Source organism: Triturus cristatus, chromosome 1_2, assembly GCF_964204655.1.
Source record: "Triturus cristatus chromosome 1_2, aTriCri1.1, whole genome shotgun sequence".
NCBI classification, from domain to species: Eukaryota; Metazoa; Chordata; class Amphibia; order Caudata; family Salamandridae; genus Triturus; species Triturus cristatus.
Window position 1 is genome coordinate 702899053 of NC_140580.1, and position 17423 is coordinate 702916475.

The window sequence follows — 17423 nt, forward strand, 5'->3', positions numbered from 1 at the left end:
ACTCGCAGTTTTTGGTTTCTCCGGGAGTGTAGTAACCCGGGGGGTGGCGGGGGTATGAAGGGAGCTTTCTCCTCCTCTGGGTTTCTTTTTGTAGATTAGTCTTAGAATAGGGCGACAGGCACACTGCAAGTTGGGGGGGCTTTTCAAGCTTACGCAGGGGTGCAGGGTGGGGGGTGGACTGGGACTGGGACTGTTGGGATGGTTGTTGTTGGTTTTTGTTTTGCAAGGCGTAGTGATGCAAGCTTCTGTAGCTCAAGTGCGGTTCTTCGGGGTGGTGGTCTCCTTACATTTCGGGATGGGGGGTAGGGGCTTAAAGGTACTCAGTTGGAATGTTAATGGCTTAGGGGATCGCATTAAGCGAGGGATCGTTCTGCAATTCTTGAAGCGATGATCCCCTGATATAGTTCTACTGCAAGAGACGCACTTGATAGGCAACATGTGCTACGCGCTCAACAGGAAGGGCTATAAATTTGTCGCGCACTCGGGGTTCTCCTCGGGCTCCAGAGGGGCTGGAATACTTGTCAGGGCCTCACTGCCGTTTGAGGTTGATTCCACCACTGTTGATGAAAGGGGGCGATTTGCGGCTGTGGCGGGGAGGTGGGAGGGCAGGACGCCGGTCCTGGTCTCTGTGTATGTCCCTCCTGGGCTGCAGCCCTCCACGTTTGAGGACCTGGGGAGGGCTCTGCTGGACCTTCCAGAAGGGATGTTGGTGGTGGGTGGAGATTTTAATGCGGTTGGCTCCGGATTGCTTGATAGACACCCACCTAGGAGCACTGGGGGGGCGCAGAAATGGCTTACGGATTTCGTGGATACCCTTGGTCTGGTTGACTGTTGGAGACTGCTGCATCCCACTCAGCGACAATACACCTTTCACTCAGGGGCGCACGGCAGTCTCTCCAGAATTGATTATGCACTTACTTTGGCTGCACACGCCTCCTTTGTGTCTGAGGCTAGGCACATGGCTAGGGGTATTTCGGACCATTCCCCGGTGTGGATCTGTATGGATGTTGGTCGAGAGATGGGGGGTAGGGTGGCCCCGATTAACCCCTGGTATCTCCGTGACCCTAGGACTCGTAGCGCTGTACTGAAGGCGGTCGATCGCTACTTCCAGGAAAACCTAGGCTCGGTCGCGTCTGCGGTGTCCTTGTGGGAAGCGTTCAAAACTGTGCTGAGGGGAGAGGCCCTTTCCTTGATAACGGCGGCCAAGCGTCGGAGGGATGCGGAGGTCGTACAGCTCGAGGCGGAGATAGCGGCTCTAGAGTTAGCCTTGGAGGGGGAAGTTCTGGCAACAACGCTGCACAAATTGAGCCTTAAGCAGTCGGAGTATAAGGCCCTGGTGACGGACGCGGCCAAAGCCCTGAGTAGGGAGCAGCAGGGGCGACTGTACGATGTTGGGGACAAGGCCGGGAAATTAATAGCGTGGCTGGATAAAAAAGAGCGGGTTAATTGTGTTGTGCCAGAACTTGTTACAGAGGGTGGCGTTAGTGTTACTGAGCCGGATGGCATAGTTCAGTGCTTTGCGGATTATTTCCGTACGGTCTACACCTCGGTATCGGACAGGCCAGTTGAGGACTCGTGTGAGCTTCTGCGCGATCTGGCTCTGCCTTGCCTCTCTGATATAGACAGGGACGATTTGGATGGGGACATCACAGCTGACGAAGTCGCGGGTGCTATCCGTTCACTGCGCCCGGGCAAGGCCTCGGGCCCGAACGGTCTGCCAATTGAGTTCTATAAACTCCGTCCGGACAAGATTGCTCCGCATCTGCGAGCTATGTTTGTGGAGGCGCGAGAAATGGGATGTCTTCCCTTTGACCAATGTCTGGCGACAATTGTGGTCATACACAAAGACGGCAAGCCCAGAAATAAATGCAGCTCCTATAGGCCGATTTCGCTACTTAATGCCGAGCCGAAAATCCTTGCTAAAATACTGGCCAACCGCTTGATTAGGGTGATTGGAGACCTGATTCACCCGGACCAATCCGGTTTCATCCCGTATCGTAACACTGCGTTGAACCTTAGGCGCATCCACGGCGTGCTCGCGCGGACGGGGACGCTGCAGGAGTCGACCGTTGTGGCTGCACTCGACGCCACGATGGCCTTTGACACGGTAGAGTGGGCATATCTGTGGGCGGCACTTGCAAAATTCGGCTTTGGGCCTGGCTTTGTTGGCTGGGTGAGATTACTATATGAAGGACCCTTGGCCAAAGTCGCGGTCAATGGTAGGGCGTCCTGTCCGTTCGAGCTGGGGAGGGGCACCAGGCAGGGTTGTCCCCTGTCGCCGTTGTTGTTTGCTCTTGCCCTTGAACCGCTGGCGGCATGGATAAGATGGCACCCGGACATAAGGGGGATCCGATGGTCACCAGATCATGAGGACCGCATCTCTCTCTATGCCGACGACATTTTGCTATACCTCACCTCCCCTAGGAAGTCTCTCATAGTAGTCTGTGACGTTTTGGCCTCTTTTGGTAGGAACTCGGGTCTCACCATTAACTGGGGTAAGTCGTACCTGTATGCCCTGTACGGAGACGTCCCTGTTCTCCCGCGGAATTGTTCGATCCAGATCGCCCGGGATGGCTTTTTGTATCTAGGGATCTATATCTCCGCCGATCCGCTTGTTCGGTATGAGAGAAACCTGCTCCCTCCATTGACGCGCTTGCGGTGGGATGTGGCGGGTTGGCGCCGGCTGCCGCTTTCCCTCCTGGGCCGGGCCGCGCTGTTCAAAATGATGTCTCTTCCCCGCTTTCTTTATGCCCTGCAGAATACTCTGGAGCTGGTCCCGGCCAGCTATTTTCGGGAGGTTGAGAGCCTCCAGCGCTCGCTGCTGTGGGAGGGCCGACCGCGTATAGCTATCGCAAAACTGACCCTTCCGTGGTACGATGGGGGTATCGCGCTTCCTGACATCAGGCGATACTACTGGGCCACCCAGTTAAGTGCTATCAATCACGGCGTCTACGGACCGGCGCTGAGCCCCGGCTTTGCTATGGACCGATGGTTGCTGCGCGGGGGTAACTACTTTAGAGCACTCTACTCCAGGTCGATGGATGGGTCCCTCACGGGACCGACCAAGACAGCGGTACACGTGTGGAAGGCTGTTACGAACTCGTTGGGTTGGAAGGATAGGCTTACCCGCGCCACTCCGTTGTTTGATTCCGAGGTGTTGGGGAAACTTTGGCACACGAAGAGGTTTGAGAAATGGGACCTGATTGGGATTTCCAGAGTGGGGGATCTTCTTGTTAAGGGACGAGTGAAATCGTTTGATGAGCTACGGACGGAGTACGATCTGGAGGCTACGGAATATTTCCGGTACGCACAGGTGCGCCACGCTCTGCGGTCCGTCCTCGTCGAGGGGGAGGCTGTGCCCGAGTCCTCTCCTTTGGAGGATCGGATTCTGGATGGCCATATGCCGGAGAGTACAATCTCCTTAATCTATAAGAAGCTTGTTAACGTCCGGACCGACCTCCTCCTCGGGGTGCGTGATCAGTGGACTAGGGACGGTCTTGAACTGGATGATGAGGACTGGCAGTATGCCATTTCCTCTCCTAAGGAGGTCGCGATCCCGGCACGGCTAAGGCTAGTGCAGCTTAAGATACTTCATAGAGTCTATGTCACGGGCCCCCGACTGATTCATATGGGTTTCTCCGAGGATGGTTTGTGTAAGAGGGGCTGCGGGATGGTGGGCACCTTCTTACATATCATATGGGAATGTGGTGTGATTGCGGAGTTCTGGAAGCGAATTCATGAAGTGATGCAGGAGGTCATGGGCTTTGCACTGTTGCCAGAGGCGCGGCGCTGTCTTTTGAATGTCTGGGGTCCTACTGACTATGATGCTGCGCAGACTCAATGGGTGACCCTGGGAAATATGGTGGCGAAGCGTGATATTGCGCGACTGTGGGGCTCTCAGAGACCTCCCGCTGTGGAAGCATGGATGGAAAATATGGACTGGAGCATGTTTAGGGAGAAGACGGCCTACTGTGCCCGGGGGCGGCCTAAGAAATGGCATAAGATATGGGGGCGATGGAACCAGTATAGGGGGGATATATGTCTGCCCCCGGCCACTGAACCGTTGGAGGAGCACCTTTCCCCCTAGCCTTACTTCCAACTTGGGATTACTATGAGGATATTACATTAGATTGCTAGTGCCTCTGCTTCTCCCTCATCCGCCCGATCGGTGGTTCTGTTCTGTGTTTGAGAATGGGGCTGCGCTCCCACCGGGAACTTGCACGTGTTTATTGGGTACACTGCCTTGCTTGTGTTATTTATTTTAGGTTGTTCTAAAAAAAGGAACCTTTGTCTTTTCCTGCACCAGAGCTATGGACACTTCCATGTGTTGTACTTACTTGGCTGCTGAACCTCCGGGATGTCGGCTGAATAGCTGTGTTCCAGACTGATATAAATAAAGGTTTTTATAAAAAAAAAAAAAAGAAACTTCAGAACCCACCTCCTGTGTGGCTGGAGCCTTCGGAGTCTGCAGGAGCTCAGGATCAGCAGACTGGTCAGTTGCGTTACGGTGCCTGCGAATGCAGGGGAGTGACTCCTTCACCCCAAGGGAGATTTTTCAGTTGTCCGTAGTGCTCCACAGGTCCTGCACAGAGCCTGTATGGTGCAAGGGCACAGATGATGTTTTGGACGAAGAGGGAGACGAAGTCGGGCCCAGTCGAAGTCCAGCGAAGTCCAGAGTGTCCAGACAGTCGAAGGTCAGTGGTTTCTTGTTGCAGAATCTTGTCCACGTAAAATCTAATGTCTTGCAGCCAGGTAGGCCCTTATGTACCCACGGGAGAGGGTTGGACAGATTCAGGGGACCCTCCTAGGGGAGGGTCAGGACAGAGGGGAGGTTACTCCCATGTCTTTTGTCCAGTTTCACGCCAGAGCAGGAGCCAACGGCTCCCAAAACTGGTTTGAGCTGGACTATGCACAGGGACACCAAATGTGCCCTAGGTGCAGACTTTCAGGCACTTTGGAAGTGCACTCACACAGCCCCAATACACAAAATCCTAGCTGGGGGGTGGTCACACCTCCCTGTGACTGGATGCCTATTGTGTTGCCTTCTTCTGCTCGAGCTTGTGGCTCTGGTCGGCAGCATTCATTTTGTGCTGAACGGGTCGAGATGGCTGGCACCGGAAAGAGAAGTGACCTCAAGAAGCTTGCATCAGAAGGGTGGAATCATGCCTTCCACATCTGATACTGGTGTGGAGGTATGATTCCAAGGTGTTTGATACCAAACACGACATGTTTTGTTTCAGCCGTTTTCGAGATAGCATTTACTGCAAGGTTATAATGCACCTCTACCTATATATCTGGCTGATTCACAGACAACCCAGGAGAATGGTCTCCGAAGGCTGCAGAGGGGCTCTGCTCATGCAGGGGCACCCTCTCACGTAAAACCCAGCAACCTGCCTTCAGGATTGTTAAGGCCTGCTATAGGGTGACTTACAAGTTTTAAGTGTAGTGACCTACAGATCTAGTGAACCTATATCTAAAGTAAGTGGTGCAAGCACCAGCTTACACAGGCTGCAGTGGCAGACCTGTAGCTCCATTTTGCATGGCCTCTCGTGGGTGGCATAATACATGCTTCAGCCCATGGGAGGCCTCTGGGGTACCTATGCCCTGGCTACATGTGTACCATATACTAGGGACTGATAAGTGTACCCCAGGATCCAATCTGGAGTGTACCAAAGTACATGGCATAATGTTTTAAGGAGAAAGCAGATAGACTGGGGTCCTGATTAGCAGGATCCCAGTCAGACTAGTCAAAACAGTGTAACATCAAGCAAAAAGTGGGGGTGACCATAAGAAGCAGATTCTATTTTCCTACAGCTACCACTAGGGAAAAGGGTAGACCCTCTAGGGAGCTTTGTACCTGGGTTGGTACACATCTGAGCTGTACAGCTAAGATGTTAGAAACGTCCCCACATGATATCCTGTGTATCCTGCTTACTTTTACACCAAGGGTTAAAATTGCTTTGGTCAATGTCTATTCTAGACCCGTAAGCTATAGTCAAGAGTCTCCGACCATCGATCACGTGACCACTTTTATGTCCACCATTCCTAATAACTATTCAGTGATTAGTGGTGGAGATCTTAACTGCCAGTATGAGCCCTTGAATGGCCTCAATGGAGAAACCCCCAGTGAAGAGGATCTTCACTGGGCAATCCCCAAGTCAAATATCCCCACCAACTAGGGCCTGGACTCCGTTGGTGCTCCAGATCAAATCTATTACCTTGAACCATTCCTTAAGGGCTTGTAATGGCTGTTTAAAATCGGACTCACCTGGGAATCACACCTTTAATACAACAGGGCACTCTTCCATTATAGATTACATCCTGGTAGAGATGAGGCTGTGGCATAGGCTGGTCAATTTTGTGGTTGTGCCCGACACAATAGTAATCATAATGCCCTGATCTTGAATGTGGCGATTCTGACCTCTGAGGTTACCCTCAGTTCAAAATCCGTGCCAGATGCAAGATTAACACTCACCAATTGCAGCAGAAGAGTTCGGTGGACAACTATATATCAATCACCCAATAGGTTAGCTACCCAACATGAATCTATCATTCCGTTTTTAGAGGCAACTGAACATTCTATTGCAAATTATTGCACATCCATCTCCCTTACACGAGTTGCTGAGACATATAAATCTTTGACCTCTGTTCTGGCTGACTTCTTTTTTCCATCAAGCAGCAAAAGTCTACCCAAGAACGTCCAATATTCCTGGTTTAGTAATAATTGCCGAATGGCCAAGTTAGCTCTCATTGATGCAATCAAATCCAAATATAGAGTTGTAATCAGAGAAAAGAGGGCGTCATATAAAAACATCATTGATGAAGCAAAGAAAATGTGGGAAATGGAAAAATCGGACTCCTTGAGAAGGGCTCAATCTGACCATGACATGAAGTCCTTTTGGAACTAGTAAACACGGGTTGTAATGATAGGAAACAGCCTATAGAACCCAACATTGGGACTGATGTTTGGAACACCCATTTTGAGGCCCTTTATACGATGCCGGAGGTTGAGGGTGTCGCCATAGCTAATGAGAACTTCCCCTTGCAGATATCCAACGTGGAGGCCCCCGAGATAACGCTCAAAGAAATCAGTAATGCTATAAGCAAAGTAGCCCCGTCTAAAGCTCCAGGGCTAGACAAGATCCCAGGGGACCCCTTCTGTAGCGAACCATCCATCTGAGGACCTTATCTGTAGTCATTGCATAATGCTATCCTGCAGGGAATAGCGATCCCCCCAACCTGGAATGGTGCAGAAATTCTGCCAGTGTATAAAAAGGGCTCTCCACTTCTTCCCACAAACTATAGCCCAATAAGTCTATTAGATGTCAGTCAGAAAATCTTTGCTTGTGTGTTGCTGGACCATCTACAGACGTGGATGGAAGAAAATAAGATCTTGATCCCCTTTCGAGCAGGCTTTAGGGAAAAGTTGTCCACTATAGATCAAATCTTTAGGCTCCAACTTCTGTATTGGAAAACAGTGATCTTAGAGGATGGTAGTTTCTATTCAACCTTCGTGGATTTAAAATTTGCGTTTGATTTGGTTCCCAGGGATAAATTGTGGGTGGTCTTAAGCGATCTGGAGGTTCTGAGCTTTCTATGCCTCCTGTTAAAGTAGCTACATGAAGGCAATTGTGCCCAAATTAGATTTGGCAAGCATGGAGAACTAACTGCCCCTATATCCATAGATAGTGGTGTCCGGCAAGGTTGTGTTCATGTGCCCACCCTTTTTTGTTTATTCATCAACGCAGTTGTTGAGACACTCACGCGGGGAAGTACAATGATTCACCCAAGTTAGCGAACAGGAAAGTGACAGCAATGATGTTCGCTGATGATACTCTTCTACTTTCCAAATCACCAATGGGTGTACAGAGGATCCTCGACAGCTTCAATGCCTTTTGTAAATCCAGGGGGCTCGAAATTAATATCCAGAAGACTAAATTTATGGTCTTTAATTCAGGCAGCTCAACTCAACCTAACTCCTGCCTACAAGGTATCCTGCTGGAGAAGGTCTCGGTATTGGAGAACCTTGAGGTTACTTTAACTGAAAAAATGGACTGGGGAGCCTAAATTAATAAAGCAAGCTTAAAGCTAGCACAGACCATGGGGTGCCTGACCAAAGTATTTAGGAATTCGAGTCATAAACCCATTTGTCCACTAGTTGAAATCTACAAAGTGCAAGCAAGGGCTGCCTCTTTATATGGGGCTGAACTCTGGGGGGCACAGTCCAACACGAAGTATTATCAAGATCAAGAATATTTTTGTTAGGCAGCTATTTGGCCTCCCCCTCAGTCCCCCCTCACACTGCTCCATTTGGACATTGGGGTAAGGCCAATTGCTGATGAAATCGCCCTAAGACCCCTCATATTTTGGCAGCGTTTATGGGCCACCCCGGAATTGGTTGATTATAGGGCAGCGCTTAGGGAGGTACTGAGATTACATGGTGGGGGAAAATTACCTTGGATAATATATGTTAGGGATACCCTCTTGGCCATGGGCAGAGCAAGCCTATGGTATGATGCAGAGGCAGTCTGCCCCACTACCTCTAGGAATGAACTGGTCTGGAGTTTGAGAGCAAACTTGCTGAGCTACAGGGGGAGCTCATCAACAGGCTCACAAACGGCAGTGTTCCAGAGCATTAAAGATAAGTATAGTTTAGAGCTTGTTTTGGATAATATTCAACCTGCCCTAGCCAGAAAGTTATACTTGCAATTTGGGTACGGGGTTCTCCCATTGCGCACCTTTACAAATAAATGGGCTGGCACAATACCCTTGCATGCAGCAATTCAGAGGAGACAGAACTACATGTACTTTTTTTGTACAGGATATAGGAAGGCTAGGCCCCGCTGGTTGCTTCAGCTATGTAGAAACCTTAGCACACAGCATTGCGTAGAGGCATTTAGTTTGCTGAAATACAACACACAGTTGCCTATTGTATTTGCAGTGTCACGTTTTTTATTCTCTATGTGGTGTTTACGCAAAATATTCCTGAATGTCACTGTGTCGGACATAGACGCTACTATCACTACGTTTTAACTGGATTTGTTCCATTTTATCCATCTCCTTCATCTGAGGCCTTTAAGTGTTCTCTTAGAGTCTGTATCACGTCACATATTTGTTTGTATTAATATATTAGTTTTGTATTTATTGCCGTTTATTGCATGGGGCCAGGCTACAGACAACAATATTTATAAATTTGAATGTGGGGGCTCAACCATGTGCTCCAAAGGATCATTTTAATGTTTTAATGACATGTGATTGTAATGCATGTGCACTTTAATGGTCTAATGGCCGAATTAAGTTTCCTTGATGATGAAGTGGTATATTAATCTAACACCCAAAATAATTTGATTAAATTACAATAAAAAATGGTTTGAAAGATTAACAGCCCCCAAACCTATAGTGAATTATCAAGAACAAAAGGGAGCTTGAATCGGTTAACTCCTTCTAAACCTTAAGGGTTATTTGGACATTTAAAAAAAAAACAATTAAGAGTGGGGCTGAGGGTGCTTACCCCCTCAATACTTGGGTATTATTTTTCATAGTTGTCTTAATTAATGTACTAACTTAGTAATTGAAGTAATATATATTTTAAATTTATTAAGTAGTTAAGGACTAATCATTTTAATTTTAAATTAAAGTTATAGTCCCATCTTTAATTCAAGGTAACTGTAATTTTAGGAGTGAGATTCTATAGTTATAGCACATTAGATTGGTGTATGTAATAATACTCTGCTGATAATGTTATTTTTTTAAATAATAATACTAACATTTTAACGTAAATTTTTAAATTTATGTCATGTAAATTTTAGAGCCAGGATGATAGGTTTATAGGAGATTAGGGTTTTGAGTTAATAATTATTCAAGTATTAATTTTCATACTAAATCATTATTTTTGTAAAAAAAATCATATACTAAAATATTACATTAAACTGTTTAAATCTTTCAAAAATACATTTTAGGAGCAGGACATTAGGGTTAATCGTTGATTAGGGTGGAGTGTATTAAAAGTCTGGTATTAATTTAAATACTAGTTTTTCGTTTTAAATGATTATTCCAATTATTTATACATATTAGTTTAACACATGAATTATACATTAATTTGTTTAGAAAACAAGTTATTTTAAAATGAATGGGTGATAGGGGTAGTGATTTTAATATGATAGGGATGTGTTTTTAATTAACTTTCAAAACTAGGAATTCTAAGAAAATACCCTTAAAATTATTGTGTTTGGTTTAGACTATACCCAAAATATGTTATATAATATAATAATTTAAATAGGTTTTATTATATTTTATTTTAAACTATTTTTACACTCACTAATTTAAAAAAATATTTTATTGAAATACATTTATCTAACATTTATTTTGTGGTTTTAAATGTAATATTACATTTTATTTAAACATGTTCCCACACTTTACAATAGACTTTATTTTTATGTCCAAATTGTTTTTTATGTTCTCTATTTTGCCTCCGTTTCTTTAGTTGGTAAATCATTTTGGTCAATGAAAGATGGACGTTAGAAATGGGATCAGGTAAGAACAAACGTTTTTAAATAAATCTAAATTTAGGTTACTTAAGTTGCTGCAAGGAGAGTCTTAAGGAGGTAGGAATGTGTCACATAGGGTATTCATGTTTATATTTCATTGTTTAATGCCTTTAAAATCTCCAGCTAGCGATTGCCTCTATGAGACAAGTCTTTCTTTTCTAATTTCATTTTTTAAATATTTAACCTCTTCTTTAAAATAAGATTTCATTATAAAAGAAATAGCAAACTACTTTTTACATTTAGTCTGAATTTTTGGCATGTGTTTTTTTTCAATATACATAGAGTTTGAGTGACAAACTGCAAAGTTGTATGAAGTCCTTAGCTAGATTATTTAAGAATAATTCCTCCCTATATTTGTTTTATCCATTTTAAATGTGGTGCTCTATCTTTTACTTATTTATTTTTTAACTTTCAGGCTTTTGATTGTATACAAGTATACGAATATTGGATTTCGCAGGACATAGTACAGAATCGACCCTCCTAACTATCACAGATAAACTAAAAATGATTGTAAATTGAGGAGGATCGGCCGCCATTATACTCCTAGATCTAAGTGTGGCCTTTGATACTGTGGACCATAACATTCTCATGCAGAGGCTAGGTGACATCACGATCCAGAACAAAGCCAAAAAATTTACTTTCCTCCTTTCTAAGAGACAGATCCTTCCAATGCATGGAAGCGGACAACCTATCTGACATTTTTACGGCCCCCCCATGTTGTTCCACAGGGCTCGGCGCTTAGCCCAACCCTGTTCAACGTTTACCTGACCCCCCCCCCAGCACAAATTGTACAGGAGTTCGGACTAACCATAGCATCTTACACTGATGACACACAATTGGTAGTATCAGTGTCAGAAGAATTTAACTCTAATCATCTTCAGCTAGTACCATGCCTGGAAATAATAACCAAATGGATGATCAATTCCAATCTTAAACTGAATGGCGACAAAACAGACCTGATGCTCCTGGACAACTGCCCAGGACCCTGGGCCAAAATTAGTTGGCCAGAGGACTGGGGCGGCCCCTCCCCCCATACCAAAACCATCCACAAAAAATTTGGGGATGTGGCTCGACCACAACCTGTCCATGGAAACTCAAGCCATAAAACTCTCAGCTGTCTGTTTCGGCATACTGCACATGATCCGTAAGATCATGGACCGCATTCCGGAACAGGCACGAAGAACTGTGGTCCAGGCCCTAGTAACTTCAAAATTAGACTAAAGCAACTCCCTGTATTTGGGTTCGCAGTCAGTCAGATCCTCACTCAAAAAACTGCACTGGCTCCCCATCCAGTCCAGGGTGAGGTTCAAAATCCTTTGTCTTGCTCATAGAGCCATGTACAACAGGGGTTCAGCCCTGCTAAAAACGATAGTCACCCCCTATGTCCTTAATAGATCTCTCAGGTGCTCCTCTGGCTATCTTATGATGAAGAAAAGGAATAAGAGATCGAGATGGGGAGGGAGAGTTTTTACACAACTTGCCCCAAAGCTCTGGAATTCAATGAACAAAGAGCTGAGACTGACCAGAGATGAACGTAGTTTCAGAAAAAAAACTAAAGACCTGGCTGTTCCCTTAATGTCCTTCTCCACACTCTGCTTCCTCTCGTCAGTGCTCAGAAGCCCCTGGGCAGCCATGCGCTTTATAAGTCACTTAAACATAAACATAAACATCTTGGAGAAATACCACCAAGATTTGAAACAAGACAACTTCTAAAGGTAAAACCATTTATATTTTGAAAAACCTTTAGGAAATGTTAGCAACTATCAAATTATTTTTTGTTGAAGTAGGAGAGCAAGGTATGTAACCTGATTAGTTTTCGGTATTAGTATGGTTAGAAATATAGAATGTATGCTATGTTTGCCTGGTTGTCTACACCTCCTAAAATTAGAAAATTGTTGAACTTTGCCTAATAGTCCCTCAATCAGTTCCTTCCCATTTTTTTACTCATTCTAGGTTGCAGACTACCTGTTAAAGATTGTGTCTACCTCATTTTCTGGGCGCTTTGTTCTTTTTTCAAAATTTCAAGGAAACTATAAAAGTTAGGATGGCATTTTCCAATTGTACTACTGAAGACGTTATACCATCCCTCAATCACATTTTTAGTATTTACACCTCCTTATAAGCAGGCTGAGTATCAGTTGCACTACTCAATTGGAAAACGTGCTTTTCTTCTGCAACCCAACCTGTTTAGATGACCAATCTAGTTTTCTTCAAGGTAATTTCTCAATAGAGCCAATTTTTACTATTTTCAGATTGTATAATTAAAGTGTTGAACAAGGTCAGGAGGTACAAAGCATTAAGCTGTTGTTTTTTGTGATTTGTATATTTAAAAACTAGAGAGTGGATAAAGGATACTATGTGTAGACGTTTACTATGATAGTAAACGGCTACACATAGTATCCTTTATCCACTCTCTAGTTTTTAAATATACCCAGGATCACCAAGAATAAACTCAACAGGTAGAATCAGGAGGTATTTTTATATTCACTTTCACTTCATCACATTCACCAACACCTCAAACCTGCTCCACTGTAAACAGGTGTCGCAGCACAGCTGAGTAGCATTCGGCTACTCAGCTGGGACCCAATGATGAAGCATGACACCAACCAGGTTGGTGTGGGAGGGTTTTATTAAAAAACCATTGAGGTACCAGACATTATTGTGTCAGACAGTCCTCTAAAGTGGCCGTCTTAGTTGGTTTATAATTGACTCTAGGGACAAGGACGGCTGTCCACACGTCCTAGTTCTCTCTCTTGTTTTTGAATGCTTATAGACTTGCCATCAAACATCAAAAAAAGGGTTTGAAAGAAGAAATGTGGGTAAATTTACATGAGGCCTGCCGCAATAATGACCTTTGGGCGTGTTGTCAACTCCCCTTTCTTAGGAGATGATGTTAGTTCCCATATTGAAATTGCAATTACAGAGGAAGATTGGTTGGCTCATTACTCTAAAGTATATTCTCATGTAACGGAAGGCGTTACCTCTGTGTCCTTGGCTGATTCACCCATGATCGTTTTTTCTCATACTTTGATTAATCTCAATTTTACTCGTGAAGAAGTCATAGTGGCTTTAAAGATGAGTAAGGGGGTTAAGCTCTGGGACCAGATGGTATCCCGATTGATGTCTTTAGAGCTAACATCAATTTTTGGGGCCCTCTTTTAACCCTTGTTTTTAGATCATGTCATAGTACCGGTGTCTAAGATTCCTTGTCTGAGTCGTATATTGTGCCCATCTTCAAGAAAGGCGATCGCAACTGCCCTGCTCATTATAGACCTATTTCTTTACTTGACTCTATAGTTAAAGCGGTTGGTCGCATACTTTTGTGCAGACTACAGGATTGGGCGGACTCTAATAATATAATTTCGGACTTACAGTATGGTTTTAGACCAGGAATTGGGACACCGGAACAAGCTTTTAATTTGAATTTACTGATAGGAAAAAGTGTGCATATCAAACGTGGTAATTTGTTTATGGTATTTGCTGATTTGTCCTCAGCTTTTGATTGCGTTATAAACAAAATCTTTGGACTACGATACCACCATAGTTAACTTTCCCTGTACCTATATTCGACTAGTACAGCCAGGGTACGCTAAAGTGTTAAATGTGAGCGTACATTGTCATTTAGCATAAAGAGAGGGGCCCACCAAGGATGTGTACTTGCCTCCTTTTTATTTAATTTGTATATCAACAGCTTGGGTTGCACCTTAGTGAGTAAATGTCAAGACCTTCCCCAAGTTGGGCATCAACCTGTCCCAGCCCTCCTCATTGCAGATGATGTGGTGCTAATGGTCCGTATTCCGTTGGCACTACAGTGCCTACTCACCAAATTTGTCCACTATGTGCAGAATATTGGGCTGCAAGCCAATTTAAGTAAAACCTTTGTCCTGAAAGTGGGTAAAAAAGCTGCAAAATGTTATACCATTCAAATTGTGAACATCACTATAAATCATACACCAACTTTCTCTTACTTAGGGATTTTATTTGATTGAAAGGGGAGCTGGAAAGATGCAGTTAACTCTAGGCGACTTCAATTTGTCAAATCTATCACGGCCTTACTCAATTTTGCTCAGAAATCAAGCATCAAACAGCCAAAAGAGATGATGATTATGTATAATTCTAAATGTCGATCTATTGCAATGTATGATTCCGTGCTTTGGGGCTATGTAAACGTTGATTCCTCACAACTGATAGAAAATGCCTATTTTAGAAATGTTTTAGCTCTTCCTAAAAGTTGCTCTTCCTTCGTTTGCCACTCTGAACTCGGAGCTCCATTTTTGGTAGATCTGATAAAAGTCCAGCCAGTCTTGCTCTTGCATAAAATCTGGACATCGGACCATACGGAGATCAATTGAGTCATCACAAAGGATTGCCTTAGATGAGATTGTGTTTCCAAAGTTCCTTGGCTGAAGTATGTCAACCAATTTTTGACTGACATAGGTTATTCTGAATATTTCGATCAACCAGAAACGCTGAGTAGTATACCTCGAAAAGCTCTAAAACTGGAGTGCCTAGCATTGCTTGAGGAAACAAGGTTGTTCACTGAAATTCTTAAACCATCTGTACTTAAAAATCAGATGATTTTAACCACCTTTGATTTACAACCCTATTTAGCAAGTGTACATAATGCTCAACATAGATTTGTTTTGACACGATTCAGGCTGGACATTTTTCATTGTTTAACCAGATTTCCTAACATTAACAATTGGTCACGTAAACTAGTGCATTGCCCTTGTGACAGTTTATCTAAACAGTCTACTACGCACATATTGTTTGTTTGTAAAAAAAAATCAGATTTGAGGCACTCATTAAGTAAGCCACTGGTAAATCCCTTAAAGTTTATGCAATGTCATCCAGCTTTTTTATATTTACAATTACTTCCAAATTTGTATATATGTACTGTTTTATCAATATTTTTATGGGCAGTTATTACTCAGAGGAAATTATTACCGTGGAAACAGAGTACTGTTGTTCCTCTTTAAGTTGTAGCCGCATCTGAATCTTACCTGGTTTTTAAACAGTGTATCGTATTTTATATTGGTTTTATTGTGTATGCTTTTATGATTCACACTGTAATATCGAATTAAGATTAATTTGATTTTGATTGAATAGTAATTATATAGATTTAAATATTTTTGATGTAATTCATATTTACCTTTTTTTATTATATACATTTTTTTGCCATTTGTTTTTTGTTCCTTACATTGACAAGTAGGTGGAAGTATGTTCTCTTTTTCTGCTGTGAGAAAAGTTGCGTGGTCATGGGGAAAAACTATCATATGACTGCACACAAAATGGTGGACGGCTCATTCTATAGGTAAAACCACCTTTTTTTAAATTTAATTGCGATCCTCTTACTTTACACATTAATTTTGTGACTGGAAGTGTATTTGCAGTGGTAGTTATTTTTTTATTCATTCTTTTTATTTTTTTATCAGTGTAACTGCTGCCATCCTTGTTGAAGAAAATATGTTTTACCAAAAAGTAGTTGTAAAAATATATAATTTTACAAAAAGTAAATAACTAATGTGTTTTGAATAATTAAAAATATATTTAACACATTTTTTTAAAGTAAATGTATAGTAAAAACTATGCATTCTAAAGACTGCCACAGTAAACGTAAAAATCATACATTTGTATATATCTACATAGTAAAGGCATGTGTGGTAAAATCAGTTTAGTAAAGTACTATGTTGTAAAAGCATGCGTAGTAATTTCATACATCTGCTGCACTAGGCATGGCTACTGAAATGATAGCCTTTACAAAGGAAAAATTTACTTTTGGATTATCTGAGAGAACTAAAATTCTTATAAGAAAATATGATTAAGAAAAGTATTGATAGAGAATAAAATATTACTTCTTCCACATAACTATATTTCAGGTAAATAAGGGGCAGTATTACATAAAGTGCACACTCTATATAACCCTATACACCTCAACTTATATATATAAATATTTCCAGGCATCGGACTAGATTTGGGCATTTGTTCACCAATGCTCCCCACGCACCAGTGTGTGAAGCCAAATAGCTCTGCAGTGACTTCATACTGCCTCAGAAATGACAGAGGACTCTGATCGCCATGGTTTGGGAAGAAATAAGAAAGAGAACCGCGCAAGATGAAATTCTTTCAGTTATACTAAGTGAATATGCTGTCTCTGTTCCTGCAAAAACCTGCCCCAAAGTATGACTGGTTGTCCAGGTGTGCACCACACCCTACTAGGGAAGCTGCCATTGCCATAACTTTCTGCAACCAAGAGGGCTTGAACAACACCCACATTTGGCAAGGTTCGACCCACAGTCTACTAGCATAGGCTGCAAGCTAGCTTACAGCCAGTAGCGGCTGCTACCTGTTAGCAGCAGTGGGGCCGTACGGAGGGGGAGAATAGTTTTTTTTAGATAACTTACCTCCCTGCCGGCTGGCTGGCCAGCCGCTGCCGCCTCTCCTACGTCTTCTTCCTGGCTTCTTGGGGGGGAGAGACATTAAGCACCAGGGCTCTCAGGCTCCCTGCAGCCAATCACAACACTACAATGCAGCGTTATGATTGGTCTGAGCACCATGACACGGCGCTCAGCCAGGTGCTGGTGGGGTGCCAATGTTCACCACGCAGGCTGTAATGCTGCCTGCATGAAGAACACTCAATGTGTGCATGACTGTTTTGGGTGGCCGAGAGGGCTGGCCAATCACTCATGCTCACATAGGGAGTACAAACCACTCCTCCCCCTGCTCTGAGAGCAGCCCCGCCCCACAAAGACGCCACAACGGGGAAAACTAAAATGATAATAAACTCAGGGTATTATCATTTTATTTTTCCTTTTTTTACACTGCAAAAAGCAGTGGGGTGATGCACCTCCACCTTAGTAGAGGAGCGGCCACTGC